At 44.7% G+C, this 23,699-nt stretch overlaps 1 protein-coding gene across 1 annotated transcript in view; it reads left to right on the top strand.

The window, feature by feature from the left end:
* The first annotated feature begins 6,351 nt into the window (after positions 1–6,351).
* Positions 6,352–23,699, top strand: part of c4h16orf46 (chromosome 4 C16orf46 homolog) — a 40,397-nt gene continuing 23,049 nt past the window's right edge. Inside the window, exon 1 of the mRNA XM_078210572.1 lies at positions 6,352–6,406. The gene's annotated coding sequence lies outside the window, so the exon portion shown is untranslated. The remainder of the gene's footprint in view (positions 6,407–23,699) is intronic.

Raw genomic sequence — 23,699 nt, 5'->3', positions numbered from 1 at the left:
ATAGAGGGGGGAGGCAGAGAGGGACAGATGGGAGAGGCACAGACAGAGGGGAGAGGGGGACAGACAGAGTGAGGGGACAGACGGGGGAGCTACAGAGAAGCGGACAGATTGAGGGAGAGAGGGGATGGGGACGGGGGAGGGGGCACACAGAAGGGACAGAGGGGGAGAGGCAGACGGGGGGGGGGGCTACAGAGAGGGGAACAGATAAAGGGACAGAGGGTGAGGGGACAGACGGTGGGGCTACAGAGGGGGACAGACAGAAGGGAGAGGGACAGACAGGGGATGGAGACAGACAGGGGAGAGGGACAGAGGGCGAGTGGGCAGACGGGGGGATGGGCTATAGAGAGGGGGACAGATAAAGGGAGAGAGGGACAGACAGAGGGGATGGGGACAGACAGGAGAGAGGGACAGAGGGTGAGTGGGCAGACGGGGGGGGGGCTACGGAGAGGGGGACAGATAGAGGGAGAGAGGGACAGACGGTGAGGGGACAGACGGTGGGGCTACAGAGGGGGAGAGGGACAGACAGAGGGGATGGGGACAGACAGGGGAAAGGGACAGAGGGTGAGGAAGCTACAGAGAGGGGGACAGATAGAGGGGGTGAGGGACAGGCCGGGGGGGGGGGGGGTGGAGGCAGAGGGAGAGAGAGGAAGAAGTCAGCAGCCGCTGTAATGAGTATGAAGAAGGCTGGGGCGATCACTGTGTAATTCCGGTGAATGCAGCCACAATCCAACATTGCAAAGCCAGGGGACTACCGAGGCCAATTATAAACCTCTCCAAAACCTCCTGACACCACGGAAGGTAAAAACTGCAGCTGAAAACCCGGGTGGGGGGTGAATCTGTGAGATTGTAACCCGGAACCTGCAGTCCCTTTGTGCTGGAGTTTAAGGAAGAACTGAACTCAAATAAGGATCTGCAATCGTTCTTGGAATTACAAGTTTAAAATTCGAGCCTGTTAATCTAATTACAAGATCTGGACAGAATGGAAATAACCTTCAGTTTATCTGACCTCCTGTACATTTCTGCTTCGTATTCGCTTTATTTCACATTGTGAAAGGAGGCGCTTTTCTATGTTTCGACTTAAAGACCAAAAACTCTGAGCTACAATTTTTCCTGGGGTTGTGTTGATTTTAAATTAACACTCCTAATCGCTCACATTACACCAGATGCGGGATTTTCTCCGGCTGGTTTTTGAAACATGACTTGAACTTTTGAGTTTGGGGGGAGTATGTTTTAGGCTCTGTTGAAGCAGCACAAGGGAGCATTGCGCCTCCCCTGGGCTGGACTCGGGGGTGGGGGGAGAATCGTGCAGCCAGGCACGTTTGCATCCAGTGCTATCAGCAAAGGGGAGGGCGAGCGACCTCTGCAGACACACGCACAGAGATGTCTCAATCTTCAGCTCATTCACCCAGCCTTTCCGCACAGAGACACCACTGAGCCAGAGTGTTCCGGATCTGTACTTTACGTTTTCAAAGCTCAGCCCGCCAAAGGGAGATGGGCTTTTAAAATATGTATTAAAGATTATTTATCAGTGTCACAAGTAGGCTTATATTAACACCGCAATGAAGTCATTGTGAAAATCCCCTAGTCGCCACACTCCGGCGCCTGTTCGGGTACACTGAGGGAGAATTTAGCATGGCCAATCCACCCAACCAGCACGTCTTTCAGACTGTGGGAGGAGACATCTTAACCCCAGTTAGTCCCCCTGACATTAAGGGACAATTTAGCACGGCCAATCCACCTAACCCGCACATCTTTGGAGTGTGGGAGGAAACCGGAGCACCCAGAGGAAACCCACACAGACACGGGGAGAATGTGCAAACTCCGCACAGATAGCGACCCAAGCCGGGAATCTAACCCGGGCCCCTGGCACTGTGAGGCAGCAATGCTAACCACAGTGCCACTGTGCTGATGCAAAGCAGGATTCAGGATGTCCTAATTTTTAGACACAATAATCACAAGTTTTTGACCAACCTGGTTGGGTTGTGGTGGCGGGGGGGAAGGGATGGAGGATGGTGACATTGCAGATTAACCAGTTTGAGAGGTAGGGAAAATATTGACCCACTCTCCAATTGCTCAGCTAAATACAATCTCAGCTCCTGCTTGTACATTTAACAGCGTTTTGGACATACTGTCAATGTCTGTGTGTCCACCAGCTGCTGCTTTTTGTACAGAAGGACCTTGCTGTGGAAGGGCCATCTACACTGTAAATGTTAACTCTGTTTCTCTCTCCGCAGATGCTGCCAGACCTGCTGAGTTGATCCAGCATTTTCTGTTCTTATTCTTGGTCTTTTGGCTAAGATCAAGCCCAATAAGGCAATGCCTTATTTAGTCGGCTTGGATCTTGTTTGTCTTCCTTGTGGGGACCTTGAATTGGATTCAATTGGATTTTGAATTTGGTTTTTGGAGCAAGCAAAGAATGGATTCGGATTTGCCCGGTCCACTCTGAGCATTGGCTTTGTAACTTTTAAGATTGGAGTTTTTTAAAAATCAGTTTTTATTTCAGATTTCCACTATCCACAGTATTTTGCTTCTAGGAGAGGTTGGATAAACTCGGGTCGTTTTCACTGGAAAGACGGAGGCTGAGGGGTGACCTGATAGAAGTCTACAAAATGATGAGAAGGATGGATAAGGTGGATAGTCAGAGGCTTTTTCCCAGGATGGAAGAGTCGCCTACAAGAGGGCACAGGTTTAAGGTGAGAGGTGATAAGTTTAGGGAGATGTACGGGGAAAATTTTCCACACAGCGGGTGATGGGTGCCTGGGATGCACTGTTAGTGGAGGTGGTGGAAGCAGGCACATTAGCAACAGTCAAGGTGTATCTTGTTAGACACATGAACGGGAGGCGAACAGAGGGATAGAAATCGTGTAACGGCACAGGCTTGGTGGGCCGAAGGGCCTGTTCCTGTGCTGTATTGTTCTTTGTTCTTTGTATTAAACAATTTCCCCCATCTTTTGCAGGTGGGCAACTGAACATTTTTAGCATTCTGTGTTCACCCTACACATTCCCAATTTTTTTTGCCTTTTTAATCTGTTCAAGTACAGTGAATCAGTTAATTCTTTGTGCATTTTCTTTTAGAAAAGCAATCTTTGTCACTGGGGTACCGTGTAGCAAAAACATGGTCATCGAGGTGTTTGACTCAGGGTTCAAAGTGTAAGGGAGGGGAGAACAGAAGACAACTTAACTCAGGAGTTAATTGTTTGATTAAGCCCAGCTGCTGATTCAGTAACCTGGGACCAGTAGGAGCAAAAAGAGAGTAGGGGAAGTAAAGAGTTTCACAATTCTCAGGTCTTGAGAAAGATTGTGTTCGGACAAAACAAAATGTCATCAATAGATTTCAACATAGCTAATGATGGAAGAATTTGTAGCATCAGTTAGTTAGAATCATAGAATCCCTACAGTACAGAAGGAGGCCATTCGGCCCATCGAGCCTGCACCGGCAACAATCCCACCCAAGCCTTATCCTCGTAACCCCATATATTTACCCTGCTAATCACCCCGAAACTAGGACCAATTTAGCACGGCCAATCAATCTAACCTGCACATCTTTCGGACTGTGGGAGGAAACCAGAGCACCTGCAGGAAACCCACGCAGACACGGGGAGAACGTGCAAACTCCGCACAGGCGCTGTGAGGCAGCAGTGCTAACCACTGTGCCACCGTGCCACCATGCCGCCCTGAATAAAACGTAAGATAAATTAGTAATACAATCTTGGTCAGAAAAATAAACTAGTTGTGATGTCGCAAATCTCAAACATCTATGGGGCAGCACGGTGGCACACGGTTAACACTGCTGCCTCACAGTCCCAGGGACCCGGGTTCAATTCCCAGCCTTGGGTCACTGTCTGTGCAGAGTCTGCATGTTCTCCCCGTGTCTGCATGGGTTTCCTCCGGGTGCTCCGGTTTCCTCCCACAGTCCGAAAAACATGCTGGTTGGGTGCATTGGCCATGCTAAATTTTCCCTCAGGGTACCCGAACAGGTGTGGCGACCAGGGGATTTTCACAGTAACTTCATTGCAGTGTTAATGTCAGCCTATTTCTGACACTAATAAATAAACTTTAAACTTATTTTTTCCAAAAGTAATAGTCTCCATGAGATCTTCTTTGCATATCTTTGCAATTGTTTAGAAATGATATCTATTAATATGGAAGTTAGACAATGATGTATTAAGGCAACACTACGTTGCTCTTTAAAACTGTCCTACTATAATGGGGTGGCATAGTGGTAATGTCGATGGACTCGTAAGGCAAAGGTCCAGGTTAATGTTTTGGGAATGGGTTCAAATCCCACCATGGCAGCTGGTGAAATTTAAATTCAGTTAATAATCTGGAATTGAAAAGCTATTCTCAGGAATGGTGACCATAGCTAATTGTCATTTAAAAACCAGTCGGGTTTGCTAATGCCCTTTAAGGGCTGGTGTGGCCTACATCTGACTCCAAACATCAAATTAATGCAACTGCCCTTTGAAAATGGTGTGGCAAGCTACTCAGTTCAATGGTATTTAGGGATGGGCATCAAATGCAAGGCTTGCCAATGATGCCCACTTCCTGTGGAAGAATAAACATGTTGGCCTAATTTTTAAAAAATTCATTCATGGAGCATGGGCGTCGTTGGCCAGCCAGCATTTATTGCCCATCCCTAAATGCCTGAGGGCAGTTGGGAGTCAACCATATTGCTGTGACTCTGGAATCACACGAAGGCCAGACTAGGTAAAAACGGCAGATTTCCTTTCCTAAAGAACATTAGTGGGCGGCACGGTAGCACAGTGGTTAGCACTGCTGCTTCACAGCTCCAGGGACCTGGGTTCGATTCCCAGCTTGGGTCACTGTCTGTGTGGAGTTTGCACATTCTCCTCGTGTCTGCGTGGGTTTCCTCCGGGTGCTCTGGTTTCCTCCCACAGTCCAAAGATGTGCGGGTTAGGTTGATTGGCCATGCTAAAATTGCCCCTTAGTGTCCTGGGATGCGTAGGTTAGAGGGATTAGTGGGTAAAATATGTAGGGATATGGGGGTAGGGCCTGGGTGGGATTGTGGTCGGTGCAGACTCGATGGGCCGAATGGCCTCTTTCTGTACTGTAGGGTTTCTATGATTCTCTGATAGTGAACCAGATGGGTTTTTCCGACAATGGTCTCATAGTCATCAGTAGATTCTTAATTCCAGATATTTTTTCATTGAATCCAAATTCCACCATCTGCCTCGGCGGGATTCAAACCCTGGGTCCCCAGAACATAAGCTGAGTTTCTGGATTGATAGTCTAGCGATAATACCACTAGGCCATCGCCTTTTGTGACTCAGTGCCAAAGTCTGCACTGTAAGGTCCTGGGAAGCCCCTTAGTTTAAAGGCATTGTATAAATATTAGCAGTTGTCTAGATTAGAAGCCTAAACATACAAGTAAATACGGAATAATAAGAATGGTTAGGATAAGTTTACAAAGCACTGAGGGGTTTAATATAAGGTTGGAGATTCCAACAGTAGAGCTAATGTAGTTAATGTATCTTAATTGACATTCTGTGTTCATGCTGCCTTCAACACCATCAGAATTTGATGTTTGTGTTATTCACCATCAGGCTTTGATGATTCAAGTCCTCCATTGCTGCAGTGCACTATTGGCATTAACAGTATAGAGCTAAGGTTCAGTTTCACACATCTTTTCAAATGTGACGGCCAGCTGGCCATAGAGAAACCAAGTGAAGGAACACAGAACGTCACAAAGGCTTTCTGTAAGTAGGGGAAAGAATGGAATAAATCAAGTACTTTATGGTGCTTGTCCTTTATTCCTGGCGTACAAACCCCTCTGTCATTGAAATCACTATCTACGGGTGGATAATAAAGTCTGCTGATTTATATTTTAGCTGTGTGCAAGTTCTTTGTCATTGAAAATGAGGTGCTGCCTCACAGCGCCAGGGACCCAGGTTCATTTCCGGCCTCAGGTCACTGGCTGTGTGGAGTTTGCACGTTCTCCCAGTGTCTGCGTGGGTTTCCTCCAGCTGCTCTGGTTTCCTCCCACAGTCCAAAGGTGTGCTGGTTAGGTTGATTGGCCATGCTAAATTGACCCAAGTGTCAGGGGGATTAGCAGGGTAAATGTGTGGGGTTACGGGAATAAGGTCTGGGTGGGGAGTGGTACAGACTCCCTGGGCTGAATGGGCTCCTTCTGTATTGGAAGGATTCTATGAAAATTGAGTATGTTGTAAAAGTCACCACAGTGAATATATTTGTGCAATGATACTGATATTTATTTGTGTGATTCCAAACAGAATGGCCAAAGTGAACACACATTGCTTCAGGTGAACAACAGTTTGGTCAGACTCTGAATCTTAAAATGATAATATTTAATCTAACTGAACTGTTACGTGTTTCAGGTCTGCACCAGATGTTCACTGGGCTGTAACCTCACTGATCGCTGCCACAGGTAGAATCCACATCCATTACTGTGACCCAGGAACATAACATAAGAACCTTTCATGTACTGCACTGGACACTGTCATCTCACACTAGCTGTCACATAGCTTTCCTGTCTTTTCATAAGTGTGTCTGAAGGGCATTCTGGAATGATGAGGCTAATTCTGGATTAACAAAATGGTTTATTTTATATGAAACATAAATGGAATGCAGATGTGTAGTTTAAAGTTCAAAGTTTATTTATTAGTCACAAGTAGGCTTACATTTACACTGCAATGAAGTTACTGTGAAAATCCCCCAGTCACCGCACTCCGGTGCCTGTTCGGGGCACACTGAGGAAGAATTTAGCATGGCCAATGCACCCAACCAGCACGTCTTTCGGAGCAAACCCACGTAGACAATGTGCAAACTCCACACAGTGACCCAAGTCAGGAATCAAATCCAGGTCCCTGGCACTGTGAGGCAGCAGTGCTAATCACTGTGCCAACATGCCGCCCTCCCTTAAATACCTCTAAATAAATACCTCTCTTTATGTAAACTCAAAATATGTAGTCCTACCTGTTCCAGACTAAATTTACATGCCAGCCGTCCCTGGGAAAACTGGCACTCATTGTAGAAAGCACATTCTCGCTATTCCAGACTCAAACTGCTCTGGAAGCTTGAGAGAAACAATGGATGACTTTTGATCCCTCCTTTAGCTTTCTGTTCAAGACTGGCTGCATCTTGAATGAGGAACCTCACTCCTCGATAAAGGAGCTGTGTCAAATACATTGCCAAGTTCTCGAACCCACTGGGTGCTGGAGATTTGCCACCGGTGGAGTCTCCGAATGATACTCAAAGTCAATCGTGAAGACAGGCGAACAAATTCCAGCATCCTCACTGAGAACAATTCCTCTAGTATAACCACAACCATTCACAACTCTGTCAGAGAGTCGGCACAGACTCGATGGGCCGAATGACCTTCTGCTGCACTGTGGGGATTCGATGATAATCATGGTCTGGACACTGCATCTACATGACAAATAATCAGCTTCTGAAGCAGATTCTCTTTTCACAACTTAAAGATGACACCGGTTGAGGCCGTCCCGAGGCATGGTACATTGGGGAAACTATGCAGACGCTGCGACAATGGATGAATGAACACTGCTCGACAATCACCAGGCAAGACTATTCGCTTCCTGTTGGGGAGCACTTCAGCGGTCACGGACATTCGGCCTCTGATATTCGGGTAAGCGTTCTCCAAGGCGGCCTTCACGACGGCGCAGAGTCGCTGAGCAGAAACTGATAGCCAAGTTGCGCACACACGAGGACGGCCTCAACCGGGATATTGGGTTCATGTCACACTATTTGTAACCCCCACAGCTTGCCTGGACCTGCAGAGTTTCACTGGCTGTCTTGTCTGGAGACAATACACATCTCTTTAGCCTGTCTTGATGCTCTCTCCACTCACGTTGTTTGTATCTTAAAGACTTGATTAGCCGTAAGTATTCGCATTCCAACCATTATTCATGTAAATTGAGTCTGTGTCTTTATATGCCCTGTTTGTGAACAGAATTCCCACTCACCTGAAGAAGGGGCTTGGAGCTCCGAAAGCTTGTGTGGCTTTTGCTACCAAATAAACCTGTTGGACTTTAACCTGGTGTTGTTAAACTTCTTACTGAGGTCGCATAGAGTCATAGAGGTTTACAGCATGGAAACAGGCCCTTCGGCCCAACTTGTCCATGCCGTCCTTTCTTATTTAAACCGCTAAGCTAGTCCCAATTGCCTGCATTTGGCCCATATCCCTCTATACCCATCTTACCCATGTAACTGTCTAAATGCTTTTTAAAAGACAAAATTGTACCCGCCTCTACTACTACCTCTGGCAGCTTGTTTCACACGCTCACCACCCTCTGTGTGAAAAAATTGCCCCTCTGGACACTTTTGTATCTCTCCCCTTTCACCTTAAACTCATGCCCTCTAGTTTTAGACTCCCTACCTTTGGGAAAAGATATTGACTGTCTAGCTGATCTATGCCCCTCATTATTTTATAGACTTCTATAAGGTCACCCCTCAGCCTCCTACGCTCCAGAGAAAAAAGTCCCAGTCTATCCAGTCTCTCCTTATAACGCAAACCATCAAGTCCCGGTAGCATCCTAGTAAATCTTTTCTGCACTCTTTCTAGTTTAATAATATCCTTTCTATAATAAGGTGACCAGAACTGCACACAGTATTCCAAGTGTGACCTTATCAATGTCTTGTACAACTTCAACAAGACGTCCCAACTCCTGTATTCAATGTTCTGACCGATGAAATCAAGCATGCCGTATGCCTTCTTCACCACTCTGTCCACCTGTAACTCCACTTTCAAGGAACTATGAACCTGTACCCATTGCATTGGGCTTTCGTAGTTTTACAGCACAAAAAGAGGCCCTTCTTCCCATTATGTCTGTGCTGATCTATCTTTCTAATCCCATTTTCCAGCACATGCACCATAGCATTCAAGGCTATAGTGCTCATTTAAATACTTCTTAAATGTTGTGAAGGTTCTAGCCTCTAGCGCCCTTTCAGGCAGTGAGTTCGATTCCCACCACCCTCCGCTTAGTTTTCCTTCTTGGAGTGAGCATTATTCCATTGTGTAGCCTCAACGTCACCTTCAATGGCTTCATTTTTGGATCACCATTTTACGCCATCGCACACAGCTCTGTGAAGCTCATGATGGTGCATTGCTGTCCATCTGACACTTCGCGTTAACTTGATGTGCTTCTTCTGCAGTCATCATACAAACGGTCATGTACCATTTATACAATAGGGGCGGCATAGCAGCACAGTGGTTAGCACTGCTGCCTCACAGCGCTAGGGACCTGGGTTCGACTCCCAGCTTGGGTCACTATCTGTGCGGAATCTGCACGTTCTCCCCGTGTCTGTGTGGGTTTCCTCTGGGTGCTCCGGTTTCCTCCCACAATCCAGAAGACGTGCTGATTAGTTGCATTGGCCATGCTAAATTCTCCCTCAGTGTACCCGAACAGGTGCTGGAGTGTGGCGACTAGGGGATTTCACAGTCACTTCATTGCAGTGTTAATGTGAGCTGACTTGTGGCACTAATAAATAAACTTTAAAACTTTTAAACATTTTATAATCTGATCAAGGGTGTAGAGTGATTTGTCAGAAACAGTCACATCTCTTCAGCAACCAGCTTTGTAGCCACGTTTTAATTCTTCCCAGCAAAATGCTTGTGTATAAAATGTTCCAGTTTCTTGAAGTTAGAGCTTCCTTTTGCTTTGTGTGGTGTCCTCCACAATATTTACATCCAGTGTCCCGGTCTTGATCTTTCTGCAGGTCTTTTTGTAAATCGTGCTTCCTTTTCTCCATTGGCTTGGAATGTCTGAACTGCCCCTCAACAAAGTGCGAATCCTAATCCGTTCTCCCATCAGCCGATGATTAATCACTTCAGGGCTTCTGTACATGTCAATCGCTTTCTTGAGAGTAAGTTTCTCTTCTCTCGACTGATCTGCTCTCACAGAGGAATCCCTTGTTGCTATTCCTGATCAGTTGCCCAAACTCACAAGATTCAGCTAGGTGTCTCAGTGCAGTCACATGCTGATCAACATTCTCCCCCTATTCCCGAGCCCTGGTGATGAATACACGGTGCTCATAAATAACACTGGGAGAGGGTTCAAAGAGGCTCTTCAAGGCCTACAATATTTCACGAGATTGGCTTTTCTGCCCCTCAGAGAGATCTCGGGTGCGGTACAGCTTGTGACACTCTTTCCCCAGCACTGATCACAGAGTTGCTACTCTTATTTGGTCAGATTTCTTGTTTAACTCCATGGCAATTTCGTAGTTCTGCCATTGAAACAGGAAGGATTTCCCATTCATTTTCAAATCTCCCTTCACCTGTACAGGAACAGGTACTGGAATATTCAAAATCATCGGGTGGGATTTTACGGCCTTGCTCAGGCGAGACCTGAAATACCCGCCCGAGGTCAACGGAGATTTCCGTTGTCGGACCCTCACCCGCTGACTCTGTGGAGGGTGAGGTGGTAGAGTTCCAGCCATACTGACTCACCCAGCAACCCATGTTCTGTACAAAGTTGCAGGCTTAAGTTGTAATTATTTTCTGCAGTTTCTCACAGTAGCTGGCTTTCTTAAAGTTATCAAAACCCACTCAATTTCAGCCGCACACTCCTGACACCATCTTTCATGTGGTGGGTAAAATGGTTTCTGCCTCAGTCCTTTGATTTACCCCAAGATGAACTTAGAGGTCATGTAACTAAGGCAAGCCAGTGTACACAAAAACGCTTGCACAAAGACATTTCTCCAAACACCTAGAATCTTTGACTCAGAGGCAAGAGTGCTACGGCCTCAGCCACAACCGACGCACAACTGTGTAAAAAACTGTGCATTCTACTGTTGAATTCTATGGAGCAAAATGGCCTCCTCCTATAAGATCATAGACGTTGGAGCAGAATGCAGGCCATTTGGCCCATCGAGTCTGCTCAGCCACTCAATTAGATCATGATTGATCTGAAATGATAATCTACAACCCCACCTTCCTGCCTTATCCCTAAGACCCTTGATTCACTTACTGATTAAAAATCTGTCTATCTCAGCCTTAAAAATACTTACTAACCCAGCCTCCACAGCACTCTGTGGTAAAGAATTCCACAGGTTCACTACCCCCTGGGAGAAGACATCCCTGACTTAAATGGGAGACCCCATACCCGGTGAGTTTATGCCCTCTGGTCCTGAATTCTCCCACAAGGGGAAACAATCTCTCAGCATCTGCCCCCTCAAACCCCCCGAGAATCCTATATGTCTCAATAAGGTTGGTCTTTATTCTTCGCAACTCCAATGAATACAGGTCCAACCTACTCAACCTCTCCTCATAAGAAAATCACTTCATAACCGGGGTCAACTGAGTGAACCCCTTCTGGACTGCCTCCAAAGCCAGTATATTTTTCCTTCGATAAGGGAACCAAAACTATTCACAGTATTCCAGATGTGATCTAACTTGTATAGTTTTCGCAAGACTTCCCTATTTTTCTACTCCATTCCCCTTTGAAATAAAGGCCAACATTCCATTTGCCTTCCCTATTACCTGCTCAACTTGCATGCTAACTTTTTGCGATTTATGCACAAGGATCCCTGACTCCCTCCGTACAGCAGCTTTCTGCAGACTTTCTCCATTTAAATAATACTCCCACCAATACTTTTTCATGAAACTTAACACAACAAAATGCTACCCTAAAATTAAACAATCAGAGGGCCTATATTTGGGAAGTAATTCCAATTTAATATTGGAAAAACATTTCACAGATTTCAAGTTAATATTCCATCCGCAGATCACCAAAAGCAGTGACAGATATAAACCTGGGCGAACTGCAAAGACTTCAAATTAAACACAATTTAACAAAGATTCTTGTACCAAACCACAGCATTGTTTTCGTGTGGTGCTGGAGGGTGTCATCAATTCAAATTACTATATTTCCCTTTTCCCTCAACTTGCTAATGTGAGGCTTTAGTCAGCATCTACAAGGACAAAGTGGCCTAGTGCTCGAGGAGCTGTGACAGACATGTTGTCAACGTATTTCAGCTGCTTTTGTAACAGTACATTTATGAAGTGCAACGCATTTCTAATTAGTGCAAAGTAGTATCTCTTTATCACTGAACTTAGACATCATGTGCTTCAGTGGAACTTCTATTAAAAGTGGAATTACACAGCTTGGTATAAATTACAATCAGCCTTGCAATGTTCAAAGCAAATTGGAGTAACTGAATGAATGAAACATCTAATTTTCATAGAATCCCTACAGTACAAAAGGAGGCCATTCGGCCCATCAAGTCTGTACCGCCCATAATCCCACCCAGGCCCTACTCCCGTAACCCCACACATTTACCCCGCTAATCCCCACACGCCAAAGAGCAATTTAGCATGGCCAATTAAACTAACCCACACATCTTTGGACTGTAGGAGTAAACCAGAACACCCAAGGAAATCCACGCAAGCACGGGGAGAACCGTGCAAACTCCACACAGACAGTGACCCAAGCCAGGAATCGAATCTGGATCACAGATTCCCAACAGAGCAGAAGGAGGCCATTTGGCCCATCGAGTCTGCACTAACCATAATCCCACCCAGGCCCTATTCCTGTAACCCCACATATTTACCCTTCTAATCCCCTGACACTAGGGTCAATTTAGCATGTCCAATCAACCTAACCCGCACATCTTTGGACTGTGGGAGGAAATCGGAGCACCCGGAGGAAACCCACGCAGACACGGGGAGAACGTGCAGATTCCACACAGACAGTGACCCGAGGCCGGAATTGAACCCGGGTCCTTGGCGCTGTGAGGCAGCAGTGCTAACCACTGTGCCACCCCAGTAATTTTCTATTACCGTAAAAGGAAATTTAACTCCATCCCCACTCCCTTAACCCCCATTTATCTGCAGTGATATGACAGGAATATTCAAAATTAGTGGGTGGGATTCTCCTCCGATCTTGTCCATTCCCGCTCAACCAAAACTCCATTCACTGGAGCGGCATCAGAGAATCCCAGCCATCGGCGAGGTTAGAGGTTTTTGGTGAGTATTTCAGGAGTTTTTTCTATCTCACTGAAGACAAACCATTTCTATGTGATTTTTTTAAAAATTCTTTATTCTTTCATGAGATATGTGTTCTTCTTTGACAAGGCCTGCATTTGTTGCCGATCCCTAATTGCCCTAGAACTGAGTGGCTTGCTGGACCCTAACAACACCCTAACAGCACTGTAGGTGTACCTACACCACATGGGTTGCAGCAGTTCAAGAAGGCAGCTCGCCACCACCTCTTGAAGGGCAATTAGGGATGGCCAATAAAAATGTTGGCCCAGCTAGTGACACCCATGTCATGCAAAAGAATAAAACAAAACTTTTCAGCGGGCAGTTAAGAGTCAACCTCATTGCTGTGGATTTGGAGTCATATATAGACCAGACCAGGTAAAGGACAGCAGATTTCCTTCCCTAAAGGACAATAATGAACCTGCTATTTTTTTATTACAATAGATAATAATGTTGTGGTCACCATTACTGAGACTAACTTTACAGTCAGATTTATTAATGGAATGCAAATTTCTCCAGTTGATGTGGTGGGATTTGAAGCTAGGCCCCAGTGGCATTAAGCTGCATCTCTGGATTACTAAGCCATTGACATTACCATGATGCCACCATCTCCCCACCCACACCCCTCCAAAATCTGTAAAATATCAGACCAGGATGGCGGGGAGTGAAGCCCAATTGAAACATAGCGACTGCATCAACCTTGTTAGCACAAAGGCAATCAGTACTGGGTATCTTAACACTCCTTTAAAGATTAAATGATATTTGGTGCAAGAATTTGGGAAATTAAACCTCAATCTAAAGTTATAAAGACTTCAGCATACGATGCATTACTGTTACCTTAGTGTACCTTAAAATTATCATTTAATATCGGTGGGAGAAAGAAGATTAGTGTGAAAACACAGTTAAAGAGAAGGACATTACAGACGATAAGAGTTTGAGAGGAAATTCCAGAGCTGGGAGGTGTCGCAGCTGAAAGACCGATTACTAGCGATAGAGCAGGAATAAGTAAATTGATGCCAGAAGGTTGAGAAATACATGCAAGGAGTGCAGGAGGAAATCATAGGGGCCAGGGAGGAATTTGAACACTGGGATTGTATTCATTAGGATACAGTAAGTCTGAAGGTGGCACAAGCTTTTGTGCAGCAGAGGAAGGCCAGCATTGTGGATCAGTTGTAGTTTGCGGAAGCCAAGAGGCTGACCAGCAGGGCACTCAGGAAGCTTTGATGTGATGAATTGGAATCCCAGCAAAGGCAGGGTCGATGGTGGAAGTGTAACAGAGTTGGAGGGAAGTTGTTGAGGCACTGGATACCTTGAAAAAGGGAAGGATCAGCTGCGCATCAAGTGAAGTGCCAAGCTTTGATTCCTCTAGCCTAAGCTTGAAATAGCAGCTGAAGAGGAGTTTCAAGCCACTGACATGGAGGTGCTGTAAAGAGTGGAGAAAATGGTTGGGATTTCACCAACTTTAACTGAAAGGATATTTTCTTCATCCAAATCTCAATGTCCAACGGGGTATTTGCTATGCTGCTACTGCAATCAAGATGGAAGCTTAGAAAGCAAAGTCAAATACAATGCCCCCAAAATATGAATGTAGTTTACACAATGTTCATCTGATTGCGACTGTGTGGTTACAAATTCTAGAATGTCATTTAAGAACAATATCAAATAAATTATTTTTTCTTCCCCTTCCTTTTGGATGGTGTCAGTTGTGACTCAGTGGGTAGTGCTCTTGCCTTTGAATGAGAAGGTTGGGGGTTCAACCAGGACTTGATCACAAAAATCAAGGTGTATTCTCCAAGGCAATACTGAGGGAGGGCTACACTGCATTAAGTTGAAATGTATTCCAATAGTAGACCAATTGGGTTTGGGAACACATCTCCTACAGTCCCATTGCATTGATGGGGAGGATGTGGCATAGTGGTAATATCACTTTTAAAAACTTTATTCATTTGTGGGACATGGGCGTCGCTGGCTGGGCCAGCATTTATTGCCCATCCCTAGTTGCCCTTGGAGGGCAATTGAGAGTCAACCACATTGCTGTGGCTCTGGAGTCACATGTAGGCCAGACCAGGTAAGGACAGCAGATTTCCTTCCCTAAAGGACATTAGTGAACCAGATGGGTTTTTCCAACCATTGGCAATGATTTCATGGTCATCAGTAGATTCTTAATTCCAGATTTTTTTTATTGAATTGAAATTCCACCATCTGCCGTGGCGGGATTCAAATCCAGGTCCCCAGAACATTAGCTGAGTTTCTGGATTAATAGTTTAGCAATAATACCACTTGGCCATCGCATTCCAGAGAATTTAAATTCAATGAATAAAAATCTGAAATATAAAAGCTAGTCTCAGTAATGATGGCCATGAAACTATCACTGGTTGTTGTAAAACACATCTGGTTCACTAATGTCCTCCAGGGAAGGAAATCTGCTGTATCTTACCCGGTCTGGCCGACATGTGACTCCAGACCCACAGCAATGTGGTTGACTCTCAACTGCCCTCTATTCAAGGGTAATTAGGGATGGCCAACAAATGCTGGCCTTGTCAATGACACCCACATCCCATGTAAAAAAACAACATGGACAACAACCCTAACATGTTTTTCAACAGTATCTTTGGGTGTTTCCAATAGAGCAAAAATAATGAATGCTCCTTCAAATTATTGAAAGGGAATTTATGAAGCCCGGTGAAAATCCCAAAGTGTATTTTACTCCTTGGGCATGTAGGATTTATTAGTTTAAGAAAATGTATACATTTTATTCATTCAATTACCACATCACCCCAAAAACTGTGTCCGGTTATCAAACTGCAAATTAATTGACCCTTCAACCCTGGCTGAATGCATCTCAGTTTTTCACAGCACATTAACATTCTCAAATTTCTTGGAGCGATCTTGTGCTATGTGGTACAAAGAACCACATCATTACGCATCTTGGAGCTTCCCAAAGGCACAAGGCAGAGAGCCAAGGAGTTTCTGCTTACAATGCGGCCATGCTAGTACTGGGCAAGCAGCCCTTATCAGGAGAGTGAGTGTTTGCCAGCATATTATGTCCAGCATTCGTTAATCTCAAAGAGATGCACGCCTGTGTTTCAGGCTTTAGGAGTATAGGCTTTCAAAAGAGCATTATTCATAGTGTAGCAATCTTAATTTTATTCCCTTGAACAAGATTTAAATAATGTTGCTTGGCTGTTTCAATCAAATACATGAAATGGAATTTAGTAAATGAAAAAGGCACACGCCAATGGGCAGTACAGTTGCCGTTCTTGCATCAAATGTGACAGAACATATTAATCACACAGACTTTGCTACAGAAAATCCTTAAATTAACATACAAAAAAGTGTTTCTCGAGGAAGAAGAATCAGTAATCAGAAGAGACAGATTTAAAGTGGTTGGCAAAGGAACCAGAGGCAAGATGAGGATGAAAAAAAAAGATATATATATGTATATTTATATATATACACATAGCGAGCTATCGTGATCTGGGATGCAATGTCTGGAAGGATGGTGGAAGCAGATTCAATAGAATCATTCAAAAAGGGGAGAAAAACACTTTCACCACATGGAATGTAGTGGTTCAAGAAAGGCAGCTCACCGCTACCCGCTCCAGGGCCACCTAAAATGGGCAATGAATGCTCGTCTTATCAGCAGTGCCCAGATCCTATGAATGAATTTTTAAAAAGTCTCGGGCTTGTGGAAAAAACAGAGGAGTGAGGTTGATGGAATAGCTTTACAGAAGAACCAGTGCAGGCTCAATGAAGATGGAATGGTGTCCTTTTTTGCGATATCATTCTCTAATTTTAAGATTAACATACTACACTGTAATGTATGTTGAGCACATTAGTCGGCCTATCCTAATGACTGGTGTTTTTTAAAATTCATTCGTGGGACATTGGCATCGCTGGCTGGCCAGCATTTATTGCCCATCCCTAGTTGCCCTTGAGAAGGTGGTGGTGAGCTGCCTTCTTGAATCGCTGCAGTCCATGTTCTGTAGCTTGATCCACAATGCCGTGTGTTTGTCATAAAGAGAGTCATGCACTGGAACATTACAGGCCCACCCGCCACAGGAAGCGGAGTGGGTGAGGGGCAGAGCATAGGAAGGTCCGTTGACCTTGGGCAGGATTTCACAGTTTCATAGAACATAGAACATTACAGCGCAGTACAAGCCCTTCGGCCCTCGATGTTGCGCCGACCAGTGAAACCAATCTAAAGCCCCTCTAACCTACAATATTCCAATATCATCCATATGTTTATCCAATGACCATTTAAATGCCCTTAATGTTGGCGAGTCCACTACTGCTGCATGCAGGGCATTCCACGCCCTTACCACTCTCTGAGTGAAGAACCTACCTCTGACATCTGTCCTATATCTATCACCCCTCAATTTAAAGTTATGTCCCCTCATGCTAGCCATCACCATCCGAGGAAAAAGGCTTTTACTATCCACCCTATATAATCCTCTGATCATCTTGTATGCCTCTATTAAGTCACCTCTTAACCTTCTTCTCTCTTAACGAAAACAACCTCAAGTCTCTCAGCCTTTCCTCATAAGACCTTCCCACCATACCAGGCAACATCCTGGTAAATCTCCTCTGCACCCTGTCCAATGCATCCACATCCTTTCTATAATGCGGCGACCAGAACTGTACCCAATACTCCAAGTGCACCAGAGTTTTGTACAGCTGCAACATGACCTCCTGGCTCCGAAACTCAATCCCTCTACCAATAAAAGCGAACACACCGTACGCCTTCTTAACAACCCTATCAACCTGGGTGCCAACTTTCAGGGATCAATGCACATGGACACCGAGATCTCTCTGTTCATCAACAAGGCCGTAAAATCTCGCCTATGGTGCAGAATCTTCCCACCCTGCCTGCCACGGGAATCGGAGCGGCCGAGGAGTGGACCATGCACAGGTCCGTTGACCTGGGGCAGAATTTTCCGGTTTTGGGGTGAGCGCGGCCAGAAAATCTCACCTGTAGAGTTTTACAGCACAGAAAGAGGCCCTTCAGCCCATTGTGTCTGCGCCGGCCATCTGCTGCTGACCAGAGAACAGCATTTCATAACTTAGCTGTGTTGAGTTTGTTTAGTTGCAACCTCGTTAATAGTTGGAGATCATTACAGTCATTTGAATCAAAGATGGGATGAGCGTGATAGGGTGCGTGTTGGAAGGATAACAGCCACATTTCCCAATCCAATTGTTGTTTGCCAACTCCTGCTGGAAAACTTTACTTGGTTTTTAAATGCTAGATATGATCAAACTATTAATTTACCATAAATTGCTCTTCTTCACTTCCTTATGGTTTTTAACCTGCATGTAAAAAATATGCAAATATATTTCGCTGCCCTTTCATTGCAAAGGTCTTTCTCAAAATCAAATGGGTGACAAAAGTATCTCCTTTGTTAACTGTAAGGATCTAATTTCATCAATTTTGTACAGGTTCAACGCTGATCCAATTCATATAGGAATGGTTCGCAATGTAGGCAGTAGAACAGGATCCTACCTGTTTGGAGCAGTGATCACCTTGAACAAAAGGAAGGCAATGTGTGATACTAGCAGAACCAGAGTGATCTCCTAGTTTTGACTGGCTGAGGGAATTTGAGAATAATTTCCCAAATCTGGATCTCCCCACGGCCTCCCTCTCCAACACCCAAAAATTGGCTTGGAATTTTAATCCGGATTTTCATCTTCCCCAGTTGGCTTTCATGTTGGATGGGTAGTGTACAGGATGTAACAGAAGGTCATTTCCTGTACTTCATTGTTTACATGGGCCTGGAGGTCAGTAGCAGGTGTTTTGTTCTTTATTCAACCTCCCTTATCGTTGACCTGTACTTTGGGACTGGATAGTTAATGCGGAAGTATCTCATCTTCTAGCAAGGATTTTTTTTACCTTAATCAACACAAAGGACCATAGGCATATCGACAAATGAAGTGGAGCGAGTTACCACAGTCTCCCTTTCACCTTTTAAGGCTTGGGTTTGAACCCAGCTGGGATGAACAGAACGGAGCTCTTCTCTCCTGGCTGGTGATGATAACCTGGCAATTTTAATCCAGTTTCTGGTGATGTTGGCTCATAACATCGAGCTGTTCCAAACGTAGTACTGTTCACCACACTCACCTGCAAAGAGCACACACATCACTCCGATGGGAAATTGAGGCAAGTAGGCCCCCAACTTTGATGGATTGGTCCAGTCAGCTGTAGATGGTTAAGAAATTATGCAAACCTCACCAGGGTGGCACAGTGGTTAGCACTGCTGCCTTGCAGTGCCAGGGACCTGGGTTCAATTCCTGGCTTGGGTCACTGTCTGTGTGGAGTCACGCTTTCCCTGTGACTGCGTGGGTTTCCTCCGGGTGCTCCGGTTTCCTCCCACAGTCTGAAAGACATGCTGGTTAGGTGCATTGGCCATGCTAAATTCTCCCTCAGTGAACCCGAACTGGCGCCAGAGTGTGGCGACTCGGGGATTTTCACAATAACTTCATTGCAGTGTTAATGTAAGCCTACCTATGACTAATAAATAATCATTTACTTTACTTTAGAATGGTAACGTGCTAATCTCACTCAGCTCACCCCCGTAAATTCACTTCATTATTGACAGCAACCAGACTTTGACGTGCAGGAAACGCAATTGCAGTGTCAAATTGTGTGAACATTTAAAAGGATAAGGATTATTAAAGAGGTGCATCATAATAAAGGGACAAAAATGTTAAAATCTTTTCAGCTCATTAACAGATTTTGTCAAGGCGGAAGAGGCATCTGTGAAGAGTGAGTGGAGCCTCGCTTACAGCAAGTTCCCCCATTGCCTGGCTACTGAAGAAGTGATACTACACAAGGCAATAATAAGGAAGGTGGTCTTTTGTAAACTGTGAAACCATTCAGAAAATATTGCAGCAGGCCTATCAGGAGGTGGAAATAAGTTTAAGCCACTGTTTTGTCAATGGATGTGGCAAACCTTACAGCTCATGGCAATAACTAGTTTAGTATCTGTGGACCCAGACTTCGGAAAAAAGAGTTTCTCTCCAGCCAATACACATTAGACGTGCCGGAGTCTTTAAAATGGTTGGCAGCCTCTATCCAGGTGCAGCCGAAGTTTTATGTTTATTTATTAGTATCACATGTAGGCTTACGTTAACACTGCAATGAAGTTACTGTGAAAATCCCTTAGTCGCCACACTCCGGCACCTGTTCAGGTACACTGAGGGAGAATTTAGCATGACCAATGCACCTAATTAGCACGTCTTTTGGATTGGGGGAGGAAACCGGAGCACCCGGAGGAAACCCACGTAGACACGGGAAGAACGTGCAGGCCCTGCAGACAGTGACCCAAACTGGGAATCGAACCTGGGTCCCTGGCACTGTGAGGCAGCAGTGCTAACCACTTTGCCACCCTACTCAAGCTATCCAGTGTTGGCAGAGGATACCCCAAAATGCATTTTTTTTACAATGCCATTTAAAACATGACAGTGATGCGGTTGCTCTGTTTTTGAGGAAAATAACTTACCTTGCATTAAGTTGATCTTTCTCTTTACCCTAGCTATGACTGTAACACTACATTCTGCACTCTCTTGTTTCCTTCCCTACGAACGGGAAGTTTTGTTTGTATAGTGAGCAAGAAACAATACTTTTCACTGTATGTTAATACATGTGACAATAATAAATCAATTCAAATCAAATCAAAACCATTATTTGACCAGACATTGATAGAATTTGGTGATACCACTGGGTCTCAGCTGACTTGGGGAACAGAACCCTTCGTGAGCACTAATTACAAAGTGAGGTCCAGGTGCCTGACTGAAAATGTGAGTGTGCCGATGAGTAAGCACAGAGAACCTTTCACCGAGTAGCATTGCATCAATGACCTTTCTCTACTGAAGAGTTTGGATAGGTATTTTCCCCACTGGTGCCAGTAACCCTGGACATTTTCTTATTCCCATGCCCTTTGAATGAACGGTTCTGTTTATACAGAGAATGCTGCGCACATTAATATCCTGCAAATACTTTTGCGACATTGTCACACCCATTTCCATATTTAAATCAAATTCCTGTTTATTCAGGATGGGAACAACTATCGTCCATTCAGACCCCTGAATGAACAAAAAAAGCAGGTAGAGTTTAGCTTGGATAATCTCTGCTCAAATCAATACCCCCATGAGACTCAGCCTACAGAAACAACTCAGCAACAACAAGTCTTCAGAGGGATATAATGAAGCTGAATAGAGGAAATTGGACAATATTGTGCTGTACCCAAGTTTCATGATACTGGCACTCATCTACTCAATTTAGAAAAGTGGCAAATCCCAAACACCTCTCCCTTTGAGAGGTTTAAGAATTTATCAAAGGAAAATTAAAATGTTTTATTGGAGGGTGAAGTCTTTATGACAGTCATTAGATTCAGTGTGGCATACAGCACAGGGCACAGCTTCCTATGCTGTATGTGTCTATTCAACTGAAATGTTAATTCCACAATTGATGCACCACAGAGCATGTTCCTGGTAACAGCTGTACAATAGTGGGTGGCTGGTTCCAACTGGGAAATAAAACTAGAGGCTCAGAGTGTGTTTATGTACCCTTTGGAAATGCCTATACCTTTCTTACTGCATTTCTGTGCTCAGGATAGAATAACAGAATGCTTACAGAACAGAAATTGGCCATTCAGCCCATTGTATCTATGCTGGCTCCCTAAAGGAGCAATTCACCTACAGTCACTCTTCCCACCTTCTATCCATAGCTCTGCGCCTACCTTCTTTTCAGATGATCCAATCCCCTCTTGAATGCTTTGATTGAATTCACCTCCACTACAATTAGAAGAGGCGATTGTCTAGTGGTATTATCGCTAGACTATTAATCCAGAAACTCAGCTAATGTTCTGGGGAACAAATCCCACGACAACAGATGGTGGAATTTGAATTCAAAATAAAAAAATCTGGAATTAACAATCTACTGATGACCATAAAACCATTGTTGATTGTCAGAAAAACCCATCTGGTTCACTAATGCCCTTTGGGGCGAGTTCACATGTAACTCAAGGGCCACAGCAATGCGGTTGACCCTTGGGCAACTAGGGATGGACAATAAATGCTGGCCAACCAGGGACACCCATGTCCCGTGAATGAATTTTAAAAAAAATCCCAGGCAGTGAAATCCAGATCCTAACGACTTGCTCCGTGAGAAAATGTTTCCTAATGTCCCCATTACTTCTTTTGCAAATTACTTTTCACCAACGGAAACAGTTCGTCCTTGTCTACTCTCTCCAGAACCCATGATTTTGAATAAATTTCCAAGTATTAAACACTGGCTTGGGCTTAACAGAAGAACTGCAGCCAATCCTGGGAGGTACTTCAGGAATGATGGGAGGGCATTAGAGAATGTGCAAAAAAAAAATCATGAGAATGGCTCCAGGATAAAATTGACATCCAGTGGGATCTCTAGGTTCAGAATTGAACAGACAACTGGACCAACCATAGCATACAAGACTACTGACCAAGTGCTGGAAAATGGGATCAGGGTAGGTGCTTGATGGCCGGCGCAGACACGCAGGCCGAATGGCCTCTCCTTTTGCACTGTAAAACTCTATGACTTTTAAGAGGCATTTAAAGGGTAACTAGGCAAATACATGAAAAGGATGGCAATGGAAGGATACAGACTCTAAGTGCATACGGTTTTAGTTTAGGCAGGCATCTTGATCGGCGCAGGCTTGGAGGGCTGAAGGGCCGGTTCCTGTGCTGTACTGGACTTTGACTTTATGAGCCAAAAGAATTAGTAACACCAGGGAGATGAGTGATTGGAACTTGTGGTGACTTAAAACACATTTAGTAGTTTTGTGGAGGGTAGAAGGTGGAAGACTGGCAAGAACTACATCGGAATAATCAACTCCATCTAAAAGGATGACTCACATTCCTATACCCTGCTAAATGACCACTGGACATCCCAAAATGCTTCACATCTGATGGAGTACTTTTAAAAGTGTTGTCTCTTAGGAAATGCAGTAGCTAATTTATGCACAGCAAACAGTGTTTGATAACGACGAGATCATGTTGTTCTCATTTTTTAAAATTAATTTATGGGAATGTGGGCATTGCTGCCTGGGCCAGCATTTATTGCCGGTCCCTAATTGCCCTCCATTTGAGGGTCAACCACATTGCTGCGGGTCTGGAGTCACATGTAGGCCAGACATGTAAAAACAACAGATTTCCTTATTACAATTAAACCAGATTTTGTATTGAATTCAAATTTCACCATCTGCCGTGGTGGGATTCGAACCTGGGTCCCCAGATGACTAGCCCAGTAACAATACCACTGCCTCCCCTTGTTCATTCAGTGCGGTGAAGGGAGAAACATTTCCAGGACACCAGGGACACTTCCCCAGCTCTTGTAAATAGTCTTTTACATCCACCTGATGGAGCAGATGGGGCCTCAGTTTAATGTCTAATCAGAAAGACAGCACCTCTGACAATGCAGTTTAAATAGAATATCTAAAAGTACTTTTTAAAAATACTTCTTACAAAACTCACCAGTTCGCCACTAAAATGAAGATCTCTCCCTCAATGTCAACAAAGCGAAGATCGTCATCAACTTCAGGAAGCGTAAAGGAGAACATGCCCCTGTCTACATCAATGGGGACAAAGTAGAAAGGATCGAGAGCTTCAAGTTTTTATGTGTTCAGTTCACCAACAACCTGTCCTGGCCCCCCCATGCCGACACTATAGTTAAGAAAGCCCCACCAACACC

The sequence above is a fragment of the Mustelus asterias genome, chromosome 4, assembly GCF_964213995.1.
Source record: "Mustelus asterias chromosome 4, sMusAst1.hap1.1, whole genome shotgun sequence".
Classification (NCBI taxonomy): Eukaryota; Metazoa; Chordata; class Chondrichthyes; order Carcharhiniformes; family Triakidae; genus Mustelus; species Mustelus asterias.
The sequence above is the reverse complement of the archived record's forward strand: the minus strand, read 5'-3'. Positions and strand labels throughout refer to the sequence as shown.